General features: G+C 44.0%; 1 protein-coding gene across 1 annotated transcript in view; it reads right to left on the minus strand.

Annotated features, from left to right (window-relative positions):
* The window catches only part of LOC127004675 (dipeptidase 1-like), a 180,642-nt gene that overhangs the window by 164,717 nt on the left and 3,425 nt on the right, over window positions 1-12,500 (minus strand). Inside the window, exon 2 of the mRNA XM_050872763.1 lies at window positions 5,892-5,932. The gene's annotated coding sequence lies outside the window, so the exon portion shown is untranslated. The remainder of the gene's footprint in view (window positions 1-5,891; window positions 5,933-12,500) is intronic.

Consider the following 12,500-nt stretch of genomic DNA (forward strand, 5'->3'; position numbering starts at 1 on the left):
AGCAGCAAGGTTGGGAGAGGAGAGTAGAAAGCAGAAAGGTTGGAAGAAGAGAAGTGAGGGGATTAGAGGAGAAAGTTAGAGAGGAGAGAGTAAAGGAGTTGAGATTGGTGAAGAGAAGAGAGGAGAGCAGAAAGCAGAACGGTTGGAAGGAAAGAGTAGAGGAGATGAGATTGGTGAAGAGAAGAGGGGAGAGCAGAAAGCAGAAAGGTTGGAAGAAGAGAAGTGAGGGGATTAGAGGAGAAAGTTAGAGAGGAAAGAGTAGAGGAGATGAGATTGGTGAAGAGAAGAGAGGAGAGCAGAAAGCAGAACGGTTGTAAGGAAAGAGGAGAGGAGATGAGATTGGTGAAGAGAAGAGGGGAGACCAGAAAGCAGAAAGGTTGGAAGAAGAGAAGTGAGGGGATTAGAGGAGAAAGTTAGAGAGGAGAGAGTAAAGGAGATGAGATTGGTGAAGAGAAGAGAGGAGAGCAGAAAAGTTGGGAGAGGGAGAAGAAAGGAGAAAGGGGATGAGATAAGAGAGGAGAGGAGAGGAGAGAGGTGGAAAGGAAAGAGTAAAGGATAAGAGAGGAGAGGAGAGGAGAAAGGTTGAGAGAAAAGAGGAGAGGAGATGAATGAGTAGGGAGAGGATATGAAAGATAGATACAGGAAATCAATAACTGGAAAGAAAGAGAGTAAAGAACAAGAGAGAGGAGAAAACAGAAGAGCAGAAAGGCTGAGAGGAAAGAGAAGAGAAGAGAAAGGTGGAGAGAAGAGACTGCAGAAGAACAGAAATTGGAGAAAGTAGAGAGAAGAGGAGAGAAGAAGGGAGGAAAGAAGAGGAGATGAAACAGTAAGGAAACGGCATGAAAAATTAATAAAGAAAAGAGAAAAGAGAAAAGAAGGAAGGAAAGGAAAAGGAAAGGAAGGGAAAAGAATGGAAAGAAAAGAAGAGGAAAAGAGAGGAGAGGGGACTAAACGAAAGGAAAGGAAGAGAATGGTTAAGGAAAATAAAACAAAAGTAAGAAATTAAAAGAAAGAAAATAGGAAACTGAAAAAAATAAAATGGAAGAATTGGAGAGAACAGAAGAGGCGAGAAAAGAGAGAGAAAGGAGGGAGAAAAGCGTTAAAGAAAGAGCAAGGAAGAAACTTTGGAGAAGAGAGAAAGAGACGACAAGGAACCAATCTTTCTCATTTTTTTTACAACTCTTTCTTAAGTTACAGAATAAACTTACGCAGCGCCATTTTAAACATCGATTGGAGTAGGATTCGCATCGTCTGACGCTAGTAAGGTCGAGATTTAAGAATAATGAAAGGAAGAAATAAATGGAAAGGAAAAATAAGGGAAAATGAGAGAGAAAAGGAAAGGAAGGGAAAGGAAAAGAAAATGAAAGGAGAGGAAAGGAAATAGAAAAGATAGAACACTAAATGAAATGAAAGGAAAGGAAGGGAGAGGAAAGAAAGGAAACGAAAGGGAAGGAAAAGAAAAGAAAGGAAAGGGAGTAAAAAGAGGGAAGAGAAAGAAAAGGAAAGGAAGGGAAAGGAAAAGAAAAGGAAAGGAGAAAAGAGGAAAGGAAATAGAAAGGAAAAAAAACACTAAATGAAAGGAAGGAAGGGAGAGGAAAGAAAGCAAAGGAAAGGGAAGGAAAAGAAAAGGAAGGAAAGGAAGGTTGAGAGTTAAGAATAATGACTATGGTGTTAAAAAATGGAAAAAATGGGAAAAAATGGAAAAACAGGAAAGGAAAGGAAGGAAGGGGGAGGAAAAAGAGAAAAGGAAAGGGAAGGGAAGGAAAAGAAAAGAAAGGAAAGGAAGGTTGAGAGTTAAGAATAATGACTATGGTGTTAAAAAATGGAAAAAATGGGAAAAAATGGAAAAACAGGAAAGGAAAGGAAGGAAGGGGGAGGAAAAAAAGAAAAGGAAAGGGAAGGGAAGGAAAAGAAAAGAAAGGAAAGGAAGCTTGAGAGTTAAGAATAATGACTGGCCTATGGTATTGAAAAATGAAAAAAAAAGAAAAATTGGAAAAAATGGAAAAAAATGGAAAAATAGGAAAGGAAGAGAAGGAAGGGAGAGGAAAGAAAGAAAAGGAAAGGGAAGGAAAAGAAAAGAAAGGAAAGGAAGGTTGAGAGTTAAAAATAATGACTGGCCTATAGCGTTAATGAGAATAGTTTTTTTTTTGCCTCCTTTGTTTAAAAAAAAAAAAAAATGCCGCTGTCACTCGCAAGATACGCAGATAAGCTTATTCAGTCTATCTATCTATCTATCTATCTATCCATGTCCCAGGGGTAAATTACGTAATAGTATACATAGCTGCAACAAAAGTCATTACGAACTCTATAAAAATTGTATCGATAATGATCATGAAATAAGAAATAGTAAAAAATGCAAAGTCCCGGAGCTTAATAGGACACAAAATTATAATCACAGAAAACAACTAAGTTAAGCTCTACTAAAACAACAATTATAATATTCACGAGGAAATTACAAATGAAAGAAAAAAAAAAAGAAAAAGAAACGGAGCAACGAGGAAATTACAAATGAGGAAAGAAAATGCAGGAAAGCGCCTCGAGCCTCCACAACGTTATGAGAGATGGAAACAAATTAAAAGAAAAAAAAAACTGAGAGCTTTGATAATATTGCAGAGAGAAAAACAGAGACAGGAGGTAAAAGAATCCTCCCTCTCTCTCTCTCTCTCTCTCTCTCTGGGACAAACACAAATTTAAATGTATTCAGAGCGTGATCTTTCCTTTTTTTATTATTTTTATCTTCAATTTCTTCGTTCATTTAGTTATTGGTTCATTAATTCATTCATTTACTCGTGCCTCTATTCCATGGTTCATTTATATTCTCTCTCTCTCTCTCTCTCTCTCTCTCTCTCTCTCTCTCTCTCTCTCGAGGTGGTACGGGTACATACTTGAAGGAGGAGGAGGAGGAGGAGGAGGAGGAGGAAGAGGAGGAAGAGGAGGAAGAGGAGGAGGAGGAGGAAGAGGAGGAGGAGGAGGAAGAGGGGAGAGGTAGACCAGCATATCTGTTACACTATTCTCTTAAGGAAATGAATCTTTCCTTCTTTCTCTTCTTCAGTCTATCTATCTAATTAGCTATCTATCTATCTACCTACCTATCTCTATCTCTCTCTCTTTCCCTCTCTCTCTCTCTTTCTTATCTTTCCTGCAATATGATACTTAATCCCAGAGGTGGAGGACGGGGAGGAGGAGGAGGACGGGGAGGAGGAGGAGGAGGAGGAACCAAAATGAAGAAGAAAAAAAGTAATATTGACACCATGATATAACACACACACACACACACACACACACACGGCAGTGACGAGTCTCCTTGAAAAGGTCGTACTTGTACCACCACCACCGCCATGACCACCACCACCGCAGCCACCACCACCACCATCCTTAGGAACCAACTAACACCTTTAATAAACAGAAGAGAGAGAGAGAGAGAGAGAGAGAGAGAGAGAGAGAGAGAGAGAGAGAGAGAGAGAGAGAGAGAGAGAGAGAGAGAGAGAGAGAGAGAGAGAGAGAAAGGAAAAGGGTGAATGTGGTTTTGACTGTTTCTCTATGTAGTGGAAGCAGTGTTGGCCAGGGTGGTGGTGGTGGTGGTGGTGTTGAAGGTGGAAGATATAAAAAAGTGAATATATTTTCTGCATCCAAGAGGTCACTCGTGGGCCAGACAAAATATAACAAAACAACAAAAATCGCCCACAAATTTCTGTTCTTACAAAAGAAGAATGTAAGTCTGTCAGAAGGAGAATCAACTTTAAGTCGGTGAGGCAGACGTCTTGATAGACCAATTAACGGACCGTCTAAAGCAGTGGTTCCCAAACCCGTGGTCGTCACCCAATGAGGGGCGCGAGAGTGTTTCTGAGGGTCGCTTGAGGGTCTTGGAAAAAGCCATAATGATAATTGTATCACACTGTTGCATAAAGGCTGATCACAGTAAGTACCAGTTTAGATATTTCAGTAATGTTATTGAATTACATTTACTGTAGTAGGAGAGCATGAAGTTTCTCCTTAACGAATAGCTTTGTAATACAGCACGCATACACACACAACACGGCGCGCCATACGAGTAGCATTCACGTATAATACTCGTCCGTCGAGCAGACAGCGAGGAGACGGAGGAGAAAATCTTAAATATCTGAAAGTATAACATTGAAAATAGTTGGAAATAAATACTACATGTTTTTTTAGGTCAACACTGTATTTAGGGCCGTAACCAGTGAGTTTGGGAACCACTGGTCTAAGGGTTGAACGCTTTCTTAAATACACATGTTTAGTAAGTTAAGGAGAGTCCATTGAAGTACTTAATTTTAAGCTAACTTGCGTGGGTGTGTACGTGTGAGGGGGGGGGAGGAGTGTGTGCGCGTGTGTGTGTGTGTGTGTGTGTGTGTGTGTGTGTGTGTGTGTTACCGTAAGATCACACTTCCTGCTTTACGCCACAACGCCTCAAGTCACTGCGTCAACATGAAGCCGCGAGTGTAAATACAGATAGAGCAGCAGAAGCAATAGTCAGACCTCTCGCTCTCTCCTTCACTCCTCCTTCATTCATCTCCTTGTCACACCACTCTCGTTCTCCTTCAGTCTCTCCTTCCTATTACGCCTCTCTCCTTCTCCTTCAGTCCCTCCTTCATTTACCTTCATATCAAACCTCTTGCTTCTTCTCCTTCAGTCTCTCCTTCCTATTACGCCTCTCTCCTTCTCCTTCATATCAAACCTCTTGCTTCTTCTCCTTCACACGATCTCCTTCATCTGCTTTCCCACTAAACCTTTATCTCCTTCTCCTTCACTCTCTCCTTCACTCATCTTTCTATCACAACTTTCCTCCTTCACTCAATCTCATTCAATTTTCTCTCACGTTTCTCTTACTCTTTCCTTCACTCCCTCTATTCACCTTCCCATGACACTTCTCTCTCCTTTTCCTTCACTCTTTCCCTTCCTCTTTCGGAAATGCAAGCTAGAAGGAACTTGCTCTATATTCTTTCCTCTTCTAACTCTACCTTCTTTCCTCTTCTCCAAACTCTATCATCTCTTTCCTTCAAGCTCTCTGTTCTCTCCTCTTCTCCTAACGAAAACTGAGTCGAGGAAAGGCAAGCTAGAAGGAACTTGCTCTATGTTCTTTCCTCTTCTCTAAACTCTAACTCCTTTCCTCTTCTCCAAACTCTATCATCTCTCCTTCTAAACTCTAGCATCTCCTCTTATCCGCACGAAAACTGAGTACCGGAAAAAAAAATGCTTGAAGGGACTTATTTTATATTCTCTCCTCTTCCCCAAAATTCATCATAGAAAGACAGAAAGAGAAAAAATAACTATTTGTGGGCGGGAAACTGCTAATCCTGCCCACAAAACCCACCACAGCCACCTCCCTCCTTCGCCGCCCCGCCTAAGTCACTCCCTAAACTCCTCTGGGCGGATTGGGCGGGCGGGCGGGCGGGAATTACAACAACTTGGGCTCCGACGCACCCGGAATCTCTAATTATATAGCTTAGGCCTGGCGACGGGAACTTGCCCGGCTAGATACGGCCACAGCTACGCCGCCGGAATGAGCAGCGCGGTGTGGGTAGCGAGACGGGGTGACTAGAAGGCTAATTTGACAACGGAGATGAAGAAAAAGAGTACGAAGAAGGAAAGAAGGGAAATGAGTACTAGTAGTAGCGGTAGTTGTAGTAGTAGTAGTAGTAGTAGTAGTGGTAGTAGAGGTATCAGAAGTAGCAGTAGCAGCAACAATAATAATAAAAGTAAAAACGATGTCAATAAAAATAGCAATAATGTCAATAAAAGCAACCATACTAATAATAATGATAATAATAATAAAAACAACAATAACCACAACAATAATGAAAACAATACCAGTAACGCTAATAACAATACCAGCAAAAACTACAATCATAAGAAGACTAACAAAAACGTACCTTGAGGGCAGCGAGCGGCCGGCCGGTCACAACGAACCCATCTGGAGGGAGAGAAGAAAGGGGAAAACGCTTTAATAATATCTCGGTCTTTGGTTTTTCTGCGCGTACCAGCTGCGGCGGCGTGACTCTGACCCCTTCGCCTCCCTGGACCCCCTCCCTCGACCCCCTCCCTCGATCCCTTCGCCTCCCTCGACCCCCTCCCTCGATCCCTTCCCTCGACCCATTCCCTCGATCCCTTTCCCTCCCTCGACCCCTTCGCCTCCCTCGACCCCCTCCCTTGACCCCCACCCTCGACCCCTTCGCCTCCCTCGACCCCTTCCCTCGACCCCTTTGCCTTCCTCGACCCCTTCCCTCGACCCCTTCGCCTCCCTCGCCCGCCTATTCTAATATATGTCTGACCTCCGACCTTTCCTTCGCTCTATTCTTTCTTTACATTATTTTCATCTTATTCTGAACTACATTTTTCTCTCGTTAACTTATGACACACACACACACACACACACACACACACACACACACACACACACACACACACCTGTATCTTTCCACTACATACACACATACATACGCATATATACATACATACATACATACATACAGAGAGAGTGGTTTGGAGAGAGAGAGAGAGAGAGAGAGAGAGAGAGAGAGAGAGAGAGAGAGAGAGAGAGAGAGAGAGAGAGAGAGAGAGAGAGAGAGAGAGAGAGAGAGAGAGAGAGCGGGAGGGAGGGAGAGTGAAATGGAGGGAAAAGGAAGTAGGGAGGGATAGAAACAGCAGGAGGGAAGGAAAGTGGAAAGAAGTGATGATGTGGAAAAGGAAATAAAGACTAAGAGGCGTAAAGGACACTAATAAACTCTCTCTCTCTCTCTCTCTCTCTCTCTCTCCTTTCATTCCCCGCCTCGTAATCCAATTTTCCGTTTTCTCGCCGGATGAATGAGATTTCCCGAATCGTCCTCGTCTTCCGCTGTCTCGCCTCCAGCCTGCTCTCTCTCTCTTTTTCTCTCATTCTTCTTTTCTCTCCATTTTCCTACCTTTCCTTTCTTTTCTTCCTTCCTTTCCTTCATTTCCTGTATTCTTTTCTTCTTTCTCTCTCTCTATCTATCTCTTTATCTCACCCCACCCCCACACACACACAGAACCCCTTCCCCACCACCCACACACACACAGAACCCCTCGCCCCCCACACACACACACGCACAGAACCTCCTCCCCCCCCCACACACACACAGAACCCCCTCCCCCCCCACCACACACAGCGAGGGAAAACGAAGTAAAGGGAGGAGAGGAAAGAGTTAAGTGAACGCTGAGATGGTAGAGAAGCGTATCCCAGTGAAGCAAAGGTCGGTATTGTCAAACGCTCCTCCCTACCCATCACATCATCTATTTCCAAACGCCGAAGAGGAGATCAGTTGGGTTTTAATGAGTGTTTTTTTAGGTTCACGGTACAGAAGAAGGGACAAACTACCACCGGAAGGGTCATAAAACTACACTCGCCCCCAGGATATGCCCTAGACTCATACTGAAAGCCTTGCCAAATGTGTGTGTAGCCTGCTCGGGCATAGAAATGTTTAAGAATATGACCAAAAGAGTGTAGAAGAAAGTGTAGCGAGGTAGATGGTAGTGATACTTATTAGAATACAAGTCTCTGACGTGTATAGAAGAACAAGACATGAACTAGACGAGAATAGATAAAAATGATGTAGAGAATAGTGATGGTGACAATAATAATAATAATAATAATAATAATAATAATAATAATAATAATAATAATAGGAGTCATTAGAGGATTTTATTATATTAAGAGGAAATAAATGGACGAATTATGCATTTGATTACGTCTTATCCGACCAGCTGAGAGAGAGAGAGAGAGAGAGAGAGAGAGAGAGAGAGAGAGAGAGAGAGAGAGAGAGAGAGAGAGAGAGAGAGAGAGAGAGAGAGAGAGAGAGAGAGAGAGAGAGAGAGAGAGAGAGAGAGAGAGAGAGAGAGAGAGAGAGAGAGAGAGAGAGAGAGAGAGAGAGAGAGAGAGAGAGAGAGAGAGAGAGAGAGAGAGAGAGAGAGAGAGAGAGAGAGAGAGAGAGAGAGAGAGAGAGAGAGAGAGAGAGAGAGAGAGAGAGAGAGAGAGAGAGAGAGAGAGAGAGAGAGAGAGAGAATCATTAACACCCGAAATCCTCTTGAGACTCTGACGAAAGGAGACACACCACCACCACCACCTTCACCACCGCCACCGCCACCACCACCACCACCTCGCCCCGGGGATCAAGTGTCTTTCCCAGTTTGACCGCAATAGATCGATAACGGCTGACCGCACTGGAGGTGGTGGTGGTGAAGGTGGTGATAATAATGGTGGTTTTGAGAGAGAGAGAGAGAGAGAGAGAGAGAGAGAGAGAGAGAGAGAGAGAGAGAGAGAGAGAGAGAGAGAGAGAGAGAGAGAGAGAGAGAGAGAGAGAGAGAGAGAGAGAGAGAGAGAGAGAGAGAGAGAGAGAGAGAGAGAGAGAGAGAGAGAAACACATATACAAAGATAGATAGATAGATAGATATATACAGAGAGATAGAGAGAGAGGGAGAGAGAATGAGAGACAAAGAAAGAAAGAAAGAAAGAAAAACACAGAGACAGACAAACAGAAAAGCAATAACACACACACACACACACACACACACACACACACACACACACACACACACACAACCTTCCCCTCCCCCCACGCACAACCCCCCTCCTCCCCCACCTCCCCTCCTACCCCCACACACACTAACCCAGCGATAAGTTATAACCAAAAAAAAATATATATATATAAAAAATACTGAAAATAAAACAAATATAACAAAATCTCCAAGCGAAAGAAGAGAGAATGTATGAAGGTGGCAATGAAGTAGATTTATGAGTCTCTGTGAAAGGGATTTATGGCGTGAGGGGGAAGGAGGGAAGGAAGGAAGGAGGGAGGTGAAGGAAGAGGGAGAGGAAGAAGGATGAAGGGAAGGAAGAAAGGAAGGAAGGAGTGATGATGGAGAGAGAGGTGGATGCGGTTCTGAAGGCAAGGAAAGGAATGAAGGAGAAAAGGAAGAAGAAGAAAATAAAGAAGAGCAAAAAAGGAAGAAGAAATATTAAAGGAAAAAAAAAATTGAGGACGAAAAGAAGAAAAGGAATTAATAAAAGTAGAGAGGAAAAGAAAGAGAAGAGAAAGAAGGAAAGGAAAATAAGAAGAAAGAGAAAGAAAAGGAACACGAGAAGAAGAGAAAGAAGGAAAGAAATGAAGAAGAGACGAAAAGGCGGAATAAGAGAAGGAGGAAGAAGAAAATAAATAAGCAGAGAGAGAAATGATTAAAAGAATGAAGTTTTGAGAGAAGAATAATGGGAAGGAAGGGAGGGAGGGAGGTAGGAGAAAGAAAATGGAGGAAAGGAGAGAAAAAGACCAGAGAAAGAGGGAAGGAAGGAAGGAAGGAAGGAAACAGAGGAGGAAAGAGGATAAAGGGAGAGTAAAGAGGAAATGCAAAGAAGCGAAAGGGGAGATGGAGAGGAAGAAAGGAAGGAGGGAGGGAGAATGGAGACGAGGAAAAGCGAAGAAAACAGAAGGGAAGGATGGAAGGAAGGAAGGAAGGAAGGAAGGACAGATGAAAGGAAGGATGAAAGGAAGGATGGAAGGAAAGAGGGAAGGAAGGAAGGATGAAAGGAAGGATGGAAGGATGAAAGGAAGGATGGAAGGAAGGATGGAAGGAAGGAAGGAAGGAAGGAAGAAAAGGCAATAAAAGCAGAAAGGAAACAGAGATGATAAGAAAACGGGAGGAAGGAGAGGTAGAACATATGGAGGAAGTGAGGGAGAAAATAAGAGACCCGGAAGGAGAATAAGGAGGAGGAGGAGGAGGTGTAGAAGGGCGTACATGAGGGCAGATAAGAGGTAGAGACGTTGAGAAGATGAGGGTGGGTGGTGGAGAGGATGAAGGAGAGGGTGGGAGGTTGAGGGAAGAAGATGGAAAGAGGGGTGACTTTATAATCATGAGTCATAATATTCTGTATACAAATAAACGTTTGGGAGAGACAGAAATGGGTTGTGGATTAAGTTATCTGACTGACTGACTGACTGATTGACTAATTGACTGAATGATTAAATGACTGACTGACTGGCTAACTGGCTAACTAACTGGCCCATTAACAGAAATGAAAAGGAAAAAATAACAAAAAGGAAAAAGAAAAGAAAGAATAAGAAAAAGACCGAAGAAGATGGAATGTGTATAGCCGGCAGTAGTGAGGCTCTTAACCTTAGTATAGATAGATGGATGGATAGAAAGATAGACATATAGACAGACAGACAGATAGATAGACAGACAGATAGACTAATAAATAGATACTGACAGGAAGGATTATGACTCTTCGATGTTTAGGAAAGTAGGGTAGAAAAGAAGAGGTAGTTTTTCGTTTGAGTCTGTACGTGTGTGTGGGGGGGGGGGGTGCACGGGTGGGAGGGGGTTGCATTAGCCTGTGTGTGTATGTATGTGCGTGTGTGCGTGTGTGCGTGCTCCCCAGATCAGCACAGTAATTGCACAGATTTATCGAGCTCGCCTGGTAATGAACGGCTGGCTCTGGGAGGACGCAGCACGGCCGTCACTTGTTAATGGAAAGTGAACGGGCGAGGGAGCGAGATAGTGTGCGTTGGTGCAAGTCCTTTTTTAAGTGTTTCATGACGGAGGCCAGGCCAGGGAACAAGGCTTAGTGGAGGGAGTGGAGGGGGTGGAGGGGAGAGGAAGGATGAAGGGAAGGAAGAAAGGAGTGATGTAGAGATCACTCAATCAATCAGTGGAGGCATACGCCCGGGGGTGCGTCGCCTCGCCCACCCTGGGGTCCCTCCGGACACGTCTCCATGCAGGCCCCTTCCCATCGTGAGTACCTCCTGGCAGGATCTATGGACTTACTCAATCCACGAATTCTGTGGGCGTCCCCGTGGCCTCCTCCACTCAGGACTGTCTCAAACAAAGACAACCCGATGAGCAGGTCGTCTTCTGGGCAGCGTGCCACGTGCCCGTATAGCCGGGGTTGGCGTTGACGGACTATGCAAGTAATATATGTCGAATCAGCCTCACGGAGTAGTCCCCGGTTTGACACAAAGTCATTCCAGCGATACCCCATGATTCTGCGTAGACACTTATTACCAAAGGCATCAATCCGCCTCTGCAAGTCCCCATTTCGTGTCCATGTCTCCCAGCCGTAGAGTAAGACAGGGAGCACAAGGGACTTGAAGATCCGGATCTTTGTCCTTCTGCAAAAGTATTGACAACGGCATATACTCGTGCTGAGCGAGTCCATAACACCGTGGGCCAGGCCAATGGAGAGAGGTGGGAAGAAACAGAGGGGGGAGGAGGGGGAGGGGGAAGAGGAGGAGGGAGGAAGGATGAAGGAAAAGAAAGGAGTAATGGAGAGAGGAGGGAAGGAAGAAGGAGGGTGAGGAGGGGGAGTTTTTTTTTTTATTTCTCTCCCTCCTTTCTTTCGTGAGACTCTGAGTGGAGGCTGGAAGAAGACGAAGGAAAAAATAATGATGGAAATGTTTGAAAAAATGTGTGTATATACTTTTTTTTTCAGTTTGTGGTCTCGGGTGGTGGTGGTGGTGGCGGTGGTGAGTTATGTGGTGGTGAACAACAATAGTATCAGTGACAGAATGGTATGGTGGTGGTGTGGTAGTGGTGATACATATTGGCAGCTTGCATTAGTGGTGTTGTAAGTGGTGGTGGTGGTGGTGGTGGGACGTAAAAGGGGTATTGAATAAAGTTGTGTGGGGTTAAAATTATCATAACGAGGGTTGAATGGCCAAAGAGAGGGAGGAGGAGAGAGGGATGAAAGGGGAAGAGGGGGAGAGAGGGAAGGCAGGGGAGGGGAAGGAGAGGTAAGGAGGAAAGAGATTGAAGGGGGAAGAAGGGAGAGGTGGAAGGGAGGGAAAGGGGTGGAAGGGAGGGATAGGAGATAAAGAATGATCATTGAAAAGAGGGAAGGGAGGGGGAGGGAAAGAAGAGAGAAATGGGAGGGAAAAAGAAGAGGAAAAGATGAAGGAGGAGAGAAAAAAAGAAGAGAGGGAAGGAAGGAAGAAGTGGAAGGGAGGGAGAGGGAGGAGAAGGAAAGGAAATATGAAGTGAAAGATGGAAGGAAGGAGGGAAGGAAAAGGGAAGAAGAGAAAATGGAGAGAAAAGAGGGAGAGGGAGGAGGGGAAAGATGGAAGGAAGGGAGAGAAAGAAAAATGCAGAGTAAAAGCGAGGAAAAAGAAAGAGAGAAAGAAAGAAAGAGACGGAAAGAGATAATAAGGATGATGATGATAATGATAATGATTGGGGTGGCGGTGGTGGTGGAGGTGCGAGCAATTAATGGCTTTTGTGACGGTGGTGGTGATGGTGGTGGTGGTGGTGGTGATGGTGGTGGTGGCGTATTATAAAGCTTAATAAATACAACACAAAATTCCGTCAAATCAGCGTCGCGTAACAAGCAGGAGTGAAGGCAATTATTCCACGTGTTTTACTTATTATATCATTAACTTGTGTGTGTGCGTGTGTGCGTGTGTTGCTAATTAACGCTACTTTATTATTATTATTATTATTATTATTGTTATTATTATTAGTGTTAGTGGTAGTAGAGT

The sequence above is a fragment of the Eriocheir sinensis genome, chromosome 28 (genome assembly GCF_024679095.1).
Source record: "Eriocheir sinensis breed Jianghai 21 chromosome 28, ASM2467909v1, whole genome shotgun sequence".
Lineage (NCBI taxonomy): Eukaryota > Metazoa > Arthropoda > Malacostraca > Decapoda > Varunidae > Eriocheir > Eriocheir sinensis.